Raw genomic sequence first — 11,831 nt, forward strand, 5'->3', positions numbered from 1 at the left:
CACTTCATATTTGTTAAAGGTAATAATCAATACGATGAGATTTCAATTGTTAATATTTATGCACCCAACCAGAACACACCTCAATTTATAAGAGAAACTCTGACATGAGCAACTTGATTTCCTCCTGTTCCATAGTAGTTGGAGATTTTAACACCCCTTTAGCAGTGCTGGATAGATCCTCCAAAAAAAAACTAAGCAAAGAAATTTTAGATTTAAACTTAACCATTCAACATCTGGACTTAGCAGTCATCTACAGAACATTTCATCCCAACAAAACTGAATGCACAGTCTTCTCATCAGTCCACGGAACATACTCCAAAATCAACCACATCCTAGGCCACAAATCTACCTCAGCAAATTTTAAAAAATCGAACTTGTTCCTTGCATCTTCTCAGACCATTGTGGAATAAAAGTTGAACTCACTAACAACAGGAAACTGCAACCCATACAAAATCGTGGAAGCTAAATAACCTTATGCTGAAGGACAGATGGTTATAGATGAGATCAAGAAGGAAATCACCAAATTTTTGGAATAAAACAACGATCAAGACACGAATTACCAGAACCTCTGTGATACTGCAAAGGCAGTCCTAAGAGGGAAATTTATAGCACTGCAAGCCTTCCTCAAGAAAATGGAAAGAGAGAAAGTTAATAACTTAATGGGACATCTTAAGCAACTGGAGAAGGAAGAACACTCCAACCCTAAACCCAGCAGAAGAAAATAAATAACCAAAATCAGAGCAGAATTAAATAAAATTAAAAACAATAGAATTATACAACAGCTCAATGAATCCAAAAGTTGTTTTTTTGACAAGATCAATAAAATAAATAATAGGTTAGGTTGGCCAAAGGTTTTGGAAAAAAAGAGTAAAATCTCTAATTTCATCAATCAGAAATGGTAATGATGAAATAACAACAGACCCCTCAGAAATTCAAAAAATCCTTAATGATTACTACAAGAAACTCTACTCTCAGAAATATGAAAATCTGAAAGAAATCGACCAATACTTGGAAGTACATCACCTACCAAGACTTAGCCAGAATGAAGTGGAAATGTTTAACAGGCCTATATCAAGTTCTGAAATAGCATCAACTGTACAAAATCTCCCTAAAAAGAAAAGCCCAGGACCAGATGGGTTTATGTCAGAATTCTACCAAACCTTTAAAGAAGAGCTAGTACCTATATTACTAAACCTCTTCCAAAATATAGAAAAAGAAGGAATATTACCCAACACATTCTACGAAGCACACATCACCTTGACTCCCAAACCAGGTAAAGACCCAACAAGAAAAGAAAATTATAGACCAATATTACTAATGAATATTGATGCAAAAATACTCAATAAGATCCTAATAAACAGAATCCAACAACACATCAAAAAAATTATACACCATGACCTAATGGGATTTATCCCAGAGTCTCAAGGCTGGTTCCATGTATGCAAATCTATAACAAACAGAATCCAACAACATAACAAAAAAATTATACACCATGACCTAATGGGATTTATCCCAGAGTCTCAAGGCTGGTTCCATGTACTCAAATCTATAAATATAATTCAGCACATAAACAAACTAAAAAATAAGAACCATATGATTCTTTCAATTGATGCAGAAAAATCTTTGATAATATCCAGCATCTCTTCATGATCAGAACACTTAAGAAAATTGGTATAGAAGGGACATTTTGTAAACTAATAGAGGCCATCTACAGCAAACCCACATCCAATATCATACTAAATGGAGTTAAATTGAAATAATTTCCTCTTAGATCAGGAACCAGGCAAGGTTGCCCATTGTCTCCATTGCCCTTTAACATTGTAACGGAAGTTTTAGCCATTTCAATTAGGGAAGAAAAGGCGATCAAAGGTATCCACATAGGGTCAGAAGAGATCAATCTTTCACTCTTTGCAGGTGATATGATAGTATATCTGGAAAACACTAGGGATTCTGCTACAAAACTTTTAGAAGTGATCAAGGAATACAGCAATGTCTCAGGCTACAAAATCATCACCCATAAATCTGTAGCCTTTATATATACCAACAATAACCAAGCCGAAAAAACAGTCAAGGACTCTATTCCTTTCACAGTAGTACCAAAGAAGATGAAATATTTGGGAGTATACCTAACAAAGGATGTGAAAGATCTCCACAAAGAGAACTATGAAACTTTAAGAAAAGAAATAGCTGAAGATGTTAACAAATGGAAAAACATACCATGCTCATGGCTGAGATGAATCAACATTGTTAAAATGTCTATACTACCCAAAGCAATATATAATTTTAATGCAATTCCTATTAAAGCTCCATTGTCATATTTTAAAGATCTTGAAAAAATAATACTTCATTTTATATGGAATCAGAAAAAACCTTGAATAGCCAAAACATTACTCAGCAATAAAAACACAGCAGGAGGAATCACGCTACGGGACCTGAGACTGTACTATAAATCGATAGTGATCAAAACAGCATGGTTCTGGCACAAAAACAGAGAAGTAGATGTCTGGAACAGAATAGAGAACCAAGAGATGAATCCAGCTGCTTACCGTTATTTGATCTTTGAGAAGCCAATTAAAAACATTCAGTGGGAAAAAGATTCCCTATTTAACAAATGGTGCTGGGTGAACTGGCTGGCAACCAGTAGAAGATTGAAACTGGACCCAAACCCTTCACCATTATCTAAGATAGACTCTCACTGGATAAAAGATTAAAACTTATCACATGAAACTATAAAAATACTTGAAGAAAGTGCAGAGAAAACTCTTGAAAGAATCAGCCTGGGTGAATATTTTATGAGGAGGACTCCCCAGTCAATTGAAGCAGTATCAAAAATACACTACTGGGACCTGATCAAACTAAAAAGCTTTTGCACTGCCAAGAACATAGTAAGTAAAGCAAGCAGAAAGCCCTCAGAATGGGAGAAAATATTTGCAGGTTATACCTCTGATAAAGGTCTAAAAACCAGAATCCACAGAGGACTCAAACATATTAGCAAGAAAAGAACATGTGATCCCATCTCAGGGTGGTCAAGAGACTTGAAGAGAAACTTCTCTAAAGAGGACAGACGCATGATCTACAGACACATGAAAAAAAGCTCATCATCCTTAATCATCAGAAAAATGCAAATCAAAACTACTTTGAGATATCACCTAACCCCAGTTAAGAGTAGCCCACATAACAAAATCCCAAAATCAGAGATGTTGGCATGGATGTGGAGAAAAGGGCACACTTCTACACTGCTGGTGGGAATGCACACTAATATGTTCCTTCTGGAAGGGTGTTTGGAGAATACTTAGAGACCTAAAAATAGACCTGCCATTCAATCCTATAATTCTTTACAAGGTTTATACCCAGAAGACCAAAAATCACAAATATGAAAGACATCTGTACCAGAATGTTTATTGTAGCCCAATTCATAATTGCTAAGTCATGGAAGAATCCAAAGTGCCCATCAACCCACAAATGGACTAGCAAATTGTGGTACATGTATGCCATGGAGTATTATGCAGCCTTAAAGAAAGATGGAGAGTTTACCTCTTTCATGTTTACATGGATGGAGCTGGAACATATTCTTCTTAGCAAAGTATCTCAGGAATGGAAGAAAAAGTATCCAATGTACTCAGCCCTACTATGAAGCTAAATTATAGCTTTCACATGAAGGCTATAACCCAACTATAGAACAAGACTATGAGGAAAGGGCCAAGGAAGGGGAAGGGAGGGGAGAGGTTGGGGGGGAGGGTAATGGGTGGGGCCACACCTACAGTGCATCTTAGAATGGGTACAGGCAAAACTTACTAAAGGCAGAATACAAATGTCTACATATAATAACTAAGAAAATGCCATGAAGGCTACCTTGAACAGTTTGATGAGAATATTTCAGATTGTATATGAAACCAGCACATTGTATCCTTTGATTGTACTAATGTACACAGCTATGATTTAACAATTAAAAAAAAAAAAAGAAAAAAGAAATAAACAGCTTCATTACTTTTTGGCACAATAATAAGGCAAGGGAGTTCTTATTGGGGAGTTAAAGGAATACGGTTAAATTATGAAGGGCCACAACATAAGGAATCTGCTTTAGTTGTTAAAATGGTTTTGTAGTCTTGTATGTTCTAATTCAAGGCAAATGCAAGTTAATACCTGCAGGAATTTGGTAAAATTTTATCTACAGTTCCTCCCTGGATAAAAGGATTCTTTTGAGGATTAAGGATGTATTGGTCTCCCACAGGCCGTTGTTGGTCTTAGGGCAGATGCAAGTGGAATGCAGAGCAGAATGAAAGGCTCATTGCGGTGGTTAGAGGTATGTAAGGCACGGGATATAAGTAATGCATTGTATATTCTCTAATGTGTTTGGTGTAGAGTGGCAAATATAAATAATTAGTATACGATGACAATAAAGTTTATGTCCAAAGTGGGTAAAGTTTTTGATACTTCCTTTTAGAAAAATTTTAAAATAAATACGATTATGAAAGAGCAGTATGAATAACCACCACCAACTTTAAGTGCATGTCCAATCTTGTTTCCTGTGCATTCCCACCTAATTCTCCATGTCTCAATTCATGTGAAGGAAATGTTAGTTAACAAATAATTTTATATGTCAATATGCCAGTATACATCTTTAAGAGATAATTTATTTAAAAATATAAAATGTAGGGCGGCGCCTGTGGCTCAGTGAGTAAGGCGCCGGCCCCATATGCTGAGGGTGGCGGGTTCAAACCCAGCCCCGGCCAAACTGCAACAAAAAAATAGCCCGGCGTTGTGGCGGGCGCCTGTAGTCCCAGCTGCTTGGGAGACTGAGGCAAGAGAATCGCGTGAGCCCAAGAGTTAGAGGTTGCTGTGAGCCGTGTGACGCCACGGCACTCTACCCGAGGGTGGTACAGTGAGACTCTGTCTCTACAAAAAAAAAAATAATAATAATAAAAATATAAAATGTACTCTCTATAAGATAATTATAAGAAGTCTCTTCAATACCAGCAACGTAAGTGTCATTTCTGTGTCTTTTTTTGATGTTTGAAAGTAAATATAAAAGTTAGTTGTGCATGTCCAAGGTGACAAACATTTCAAAAATCTTTTATAGTAGTGTGGTGCCTGTGACTCAAGGAGTGGGGCGCTGGCCTCATATGCTGGAGGTGGTGGGTTCAAACATGGCCCCGGCCAAAAAAAAAACCAAAAAACAATCCTTTATACATATTTTTGTTTTCTTTCCTTTTTAAATTTTAAGTGCAATTGTCATGTAGAGAATTTCACAAATTTCATGGATACCTTTGCTGAATGGGTGTGTATGTATAGGAGTGTGTACCTTATATATTTATATTTCAGGGCAATATTTTTTCCAGAAGCAATGCCAAATCACATTTATCCTTCACTATCTATAGTTTTGTTTGTGTTTTTAGTTTTGTATGATGATATTAGATACTAGGTAGCATTTATATCCAAAATTGTCCTTTCCATGTTGCTTCAGCCATCAGGCACTATTTTAAAAACATATTTGTGAGTAGTTCTATTATACAAATGCATCACTATTCGCTTACTTGCCTATTAATGAACAAATGAGCTGTTTCCAATTTTAAACTTTGATGGCAAGTATTTCCAAATATATGTTTTCATATATTTTACCTGGGAGAAAAAAATATTTTTCGTAAGATAGGTGTGTTTTTAACTTTACAAGTAACTGTCAAATAAATTTCCCAAGTGACGGCATCATTGTACACTGTTACCACAAAGGGATGCTGAGAGGACTGCCCTACCAATAATGACCGACATACGAGTTCTCAGTTTTGGAAAATTTTGCCCCTTTAATTGTATTTGATACAGTAGGTTATTATAATTTCAATTTGAATTTCCCTGAAGTTAAGACTATTGAGTACCTATTTATGTGATTTTTGGCCATTTGTATAGGTATTTTTGTTTGTTTGTTTTGAGACAGAGTCTTACTCAGTCTCCCTGGGTGGCATCCTAGCTTACAGCAACCTCAAATTCTTGGGCTCAAACATTCTCTTGTCTCAGCCTCCTAAGTAGCTAGGACTACCGGCACCCACCACATGCCAAGCTAGTTTTTCTGTTTTTAGCAGAGACGGGGTCTGCTTTCTCAGGCTGTTCTTGAATTCCTGACCTCACACAATCCTCATGCCTCAGCTTCCCAGAGTACTAGGGTAATTGGCACGAGCCACGACACGCGGCCATTTGTATAGGTTTTGTGAACTTTTTTCCTGGTCTTTGACCATATTTTGGATTGTCTTTTTATTATAGTTGTGTACATCCTAGTGGAGCTGTACTGTATCATGTGAACTCCTTTCCCCTCCCATTTCAGATCAACATCATTTATTTCTCCTGTCCCTGCTCTTAGCACCTGGCAGTGTGAAGTTGATTCCCACTTGGACATTATCCATAGGTGAAATAGCCTCTTTGTCCATGTACCCCCTAGGTGGGAGGGGAGTTTGTGTCAAAGAACTGGTTGATGAGGTCCTATAAGTCCTTTGCCATTTTTACTATAACTGTGACAACTTCAAATCAGTGTCCTAGTTCTGAAGCTTCTCCTAAGATCCGTAGAGTCCTTTATTGTAATTGCATCATGTTTTTTCTTTTCTCTAAAACAATTTTTCTTTCTCTACACCCATATATGTGTTTATCACAACTACCCTCCAGCATAATTTTACAGCATGTAATTCTTTATTTCAGAGTCTTTTTCCCAGGAACATTGTCTGAAACAATTGGTACAAAGAACCTCCAGCTAAGATGTCTGAGGTGCTCTGATGGAGAAAGATGTCACCTGCAACTAAATAAAAAATCCAGAAAAGTGAGGACCCCTTAGTAAGTCTGTTAATCATGACTGCAAACATACTAACTATAATAAGGGGAAAAGCTTAGGTAAGCTTAGAAACCATAGAATCAATGGATGTTCTAATGATTTGTTTAAAGGCAATCCGTTTTTAGAAACGTTTGTTATGCAGCAATTTATAACTACAGCATTAGCTTTTATTTATTATCATATATTTTACAATTTTTTTTTAAATCAAGGTCCTTAAAAAGAAAGCCCTGTCAATGATTTTAAATTATTCTTTTATTCTGATACAGTCATTTCAGGCAGTAAATTTTTCTCCTAATGATATTGATACTTCAACTTACAAAATTGGTGCAATGTGATTTTATTGTTATTCAGCGTAAAATATATTCTGAATTTCCTTCATTCATTTTATAGACTTACAAATGATTTAGAATCTTGTTTAATTTCAAATGTTTATGTGCTTCATATATATATATATGCACACATGCACATGTCATTGATTTCAAATATAAAGTTATATGATATGGTAACACATACCTTGTACATAAAGATTTAATTTTTTGAAATTCTTTAGTATTTATCTTCATAAACATATTGTGTATACTTAACAAAAGAAGAAAAAAGCTTAGACACTTAAAAAAATTGTTAAACTCAGTGTTCCCTAAATATCTGTGAAGTCAGCTTCACTGATACACTCATTGCTTTATTTGTTTATGCATTTTATCAGTTGCTATGAAATCAATGTTATGTCACCTACAATTTTGGATTTGTCTTTTTTACTTTTAGCTTTTGCGAATTTTTCTTCACATGCAGGGAAACTATTATTATGTGCTACACATTATGATTACTAAGTTTTTTGTAGAATGGACCTATTATTAAAAATGTTCTTTCTTTCTCTCTTATTTTGAAATATACTTTTTCCTGGTGTTAATGCAAACAAACCAGCTTCATTATAAGTAATGTTTGCATAAGATATGAAAAGTCCTTTACTATTAACCTATCAATATATTTTAATTTAAAAAGTACATCATGCAAACTTTTTTCCAGTTTGGTTTCGTAATTTTATCCAGACTTGTAATCTCCGTCATCGAATTTAAGTACATCATCTTAATATGTGATTTTTACTTTTTTTTATATCTTCTTTTCTTAGTCTTTTTCCCATTCATTCTTCCCTTAATTTGGATTGACTATTTTTATTACAGCATTTCAATTTATATTGTTGACTTTTACATTTGCAACTTTGTTTCAACATTATACATTACTCTGAGGATTACAGTGGGCAATTTTTGCTTAACATTATTTACCATGAATTATTATTATCATCATCATTATTTTTAAGAGACGAGTCTTGCTCTGTCATCCAGAGTTGGTATGCCATGGCACAGAAATAGCTCACTGTAACCTCAAACTCCTAGAGTCAAGGGGTCCTTAAGAAATCTTTCTACCTTAGCCTAACAAAGTGCTGAGATTACAGGCAAGAACCACCACACCTCACTTAAATTATTCTTTTACTACTTTATATATGAATAATAGGAATTGTATACAAGTGCTTACATTTAACCTTACCTATACTTTATAATCTTATAATTATGTATTTTATCACTACGTAACCACACTTTTATTTTATTCTGTTGTATAAACTATCGATTTACTTTTAAATAAGTTAAATATTTAATTATATAATTGATCTTGGTGTATGTGAGTTTTTTTTTTTTTTAATGTGGTAAATTGACCACTTATACCTGAGTATCTGATGTTCTATTTAGCATCATTTCCTGGCATAATTTCCACTAGCGTAAGTTGTAGTGCTGGTTGAAAGTCTTTGAATTCTCTCAGTTTTAATTTTTCTGAAAGTTCTTCATTTCTCCTTTGTTAGACACAGATGTGTGCTTTATTTCTATTTTTTTTTTCCAGGATTTTAAAATATTCTTCCATTGTTTTTGGCTTGCATTGATTCTGCTGAAAAAGCAGTCATTATTCATAACATTATTTTGCTGGATATAATGTGTCTTTTTATTCTGGCTTCTATTAAGATTACATTTTGGTATTTCAAATAATGACTATGATATGCCTAGGTGTGGTGCTTTTTTGAATTCTCCAACTTTGCATTTTTTTGAGAATATTGAATATACATGTATTTTTAAAATTGAATTTGGATAAAATTAAGTTATTATTTATTCAAATATTTGAAGCCACATTATCCTCTTTCATTTTTGCATTTCAATTTAATCTGAGATCCCTTGGTGTTACACCTCAGGTAACTGTTATTTCTCTATTTAATATATTTTAATTCTACTTGTCTCTCTATTGCAATCTGAATACTTTCTATCAACTTTCATAAATATGTATTCATATTTAATCTCTAATATGTGCTGTCCATTATTTCAATTATTTTGTGTACACATATAAAGAATGCATGGGTATACATATGTGTACACACGTCTTGGTTTTAATTATACAATTTCATTTGAATTTTATAAGGTTTTATGTCTACTCTTAAATATATATCTCACAAATATACTTTCAATATTTCCTTTTTTTACATATCTAAAATCGCATCGTCTTAAGTATTTCCTTGTTATTTCTAATATATCTTGTATCAGAGAATGTTTCTATTGACTATGAATTTTGTGTGTTAAGTGCCACATTTTCCTTATATTTTAAATTTTTGAGACTTTTTAAAATTAATTTATTTACTCTTAGAAACTAAAGTCCATACTTTATGTAGGTGTTACTCTTTCACTTTTAAAGTTTTATGCTTTTGAAAAGTACACAACGCCACTATCATTTCAGCACCATGGAGAATAGTTTCATGATTTCCAAATTCCTCTATGCTCTACTTTTTCGTCCCTCCACTCACTGACATCCCAATCAGTGATCTTCTTATCCTCATCACAGTTTTGCATTTTACAGAATGTTACATAGTTAGAATTATAAGTATGCAGTCTTTTCAGGCAGCTTTCTTTTACATAGCAATATACATTGAAAGTACCTTCATGATTAAGCTAAAATTCTTCTGCACAGCTAAGGGTACAACAGTTAAAGTACACAGACGGCCTTTGGAAAGGGAGACGATATTTGCATGCTATGAATCCGACAAAGGACTAGTAACTAGAATCTACAGAAAACTGAAACTAATCAACAAGAAAAGAGCAAACAATCCCATAATAAGGGCAAGAGACATGAACAGAACCTTCTCTGAAGAAGACAGATGAATGGCCAACAAATACATGAAAAAAATGCTCATTGTTCCTAATCACAAGAGAAATGCAAATCAAAGCCACCTTGAAATATTCCCTAACCCTAGTGAGAATAGGCCACATCACAAAGTGCCAAAGCTGCAGATGCTGGAGTGGATACGGAGAGAAGGGAACACTTTTACACTGCTGATAAGTTTGTAAACTAATACAACCTCTATGGAAAGAAGTATGGAGAATCCTCAAAGAGCTAAAATTAAAATTTCCATTTGATCCTTCAATCCCATTACTAGGTATCCACCCCTACCCCCCCAAAAAAATTACCACAAGGACATTTGCACTAGAACATTCATAACAGCTCAATTCACAATCACCAAGACATTGAATCAACCCAAGTGTCCATTAACCCATGAATGGATTAATCAACTGTGGTATATGTGTGCCATGGAATAATATTTAGCCATAAAAAAGATGGAGACTTTACAGCCTTGATATTAACTTGGGTGGAGTAGGAAAACTTAGTAAAGTATCACAGAATGGATACAAGCAAGTAACCAATGTACTTAATACTAACATGAAATCAGTAGATAAACAAGTACATACCCATGGGAGGGAAAAACACAATTAAATTCAAGTGGGGAAATGGGAGAGCAGGGGGAAGGAAAGAAGGGAGGAGGATTGGTAAGCTATCACCTAAGGGGCACAATGTAAGGGTGTGCAGCAGACTTCCTGGGTGAAGGATTCAACTATAACTTGAACTTTACTTAACAAATGCAAACAAAGTAACCTAATCATTTGTACCCTCATATTAGCCTGAAACAAATTTAAGACAAAGTATCTCCATCTCCATGTACTTTCATGGCTAAATACATCAGTTTTTTTTTTTTTTATTTGAGAATAATATTCCATTGTGTGGGTGGTTTGGTTATTCATTAATGAGAGACATTATCAATTGTCAATTGTCATTAACTGATGACAAAAGTCATCAATTGACTATTACACACATAGTTGCTGAAAATAAAACTCGATAATGTCAATTATCGATATTTGTGTGCCTGTTTTTGAGTAGACATTCATTTATTTAGGTAAATACTGAAGACTATGATAGCTGTATAAGGCCATATTTGGCTTTTTAACAATCTTATAAAAGTGACTGTACAATCACTTCTCTGCCTGTTGGCTAAGATAAAGTGTAGTATCTGTTCTTAGCAGTTCAAAGCAGCTGTACTATTTTGTATTTCTGCCAGTGATGAACTAGAGCTTCTGTTGCTCCACATTCTTGTCAGAATTTGGTATTGTCATTTTGGGGAATTTTAATATGTGTGTCGTATTATCTCATTGTTTAAATTTGCAGGTACTTCCGAGATGTTTTCTTTCTATTTGACTTTTTGCAGCCTGACCATGTTATAGTCAGATGAATTTTCTTTTGGCACCAATCTTACTCAATGGTCTTTGAGGTTCCTGGATCTGTGGTTTGACCTCTGACATTAATTTGGGTGAAATTCTCTGTCAACATTGCTTCAAATCAAGTATTTCTTCTGTTCCTTTTCCTCCCTCTTCTTCTTCTGCTGTTCACAGTAGGCATATCCCTTTGCAGATGTTCCACAGTTCCAGAATGTTCTGTTGTGTTTCTTTCCAGTTCCAGAATGTTCTGTTGTGTTTCTTTCTGTTTTCAGCCTCTTTTCTTTTCAGTATTGAATGTTTTTATTGATATTTTCTCAAGCTCAGAGATTCTTTCTGCAGTCGTGTTCCATTTCCCCAATTAATCCACAGAAGGCATTCTTCATTTCTGTTACAATGTTTTTGTTTGATCCCTAAAATCTCTTTTTGGTTCTTTCTTAGACTTT

General features: G+C 34.5%; 1 pseudogene; it reads left to right on the plus strand.

The window, feature by feature from the left end:
* Window positions 1-11,144: 11,144 nt before the first annotated feature.
* Window positions 11,145-11,301, plus strand: LOC128591698 (uncharacterized; annotated as a pseudogene).
* Window positions 11,302-11,831: the final 530 nt, after the last annotated feature.

Source organism: Nycticebus coucang, chromosome 1 (assembly GCF_027406575.1).
Source record: "Nycticebus coucang isolate mNycCou1 chromosome 1, mNycCou1.pri, whole genome shotgun sequence".
Lineage (NCBI taxonomy): Eukaryota > Metazoa > Chordata > Mammalia > Primates > Lorisidae > Nycticebus > Nycticebus coucang.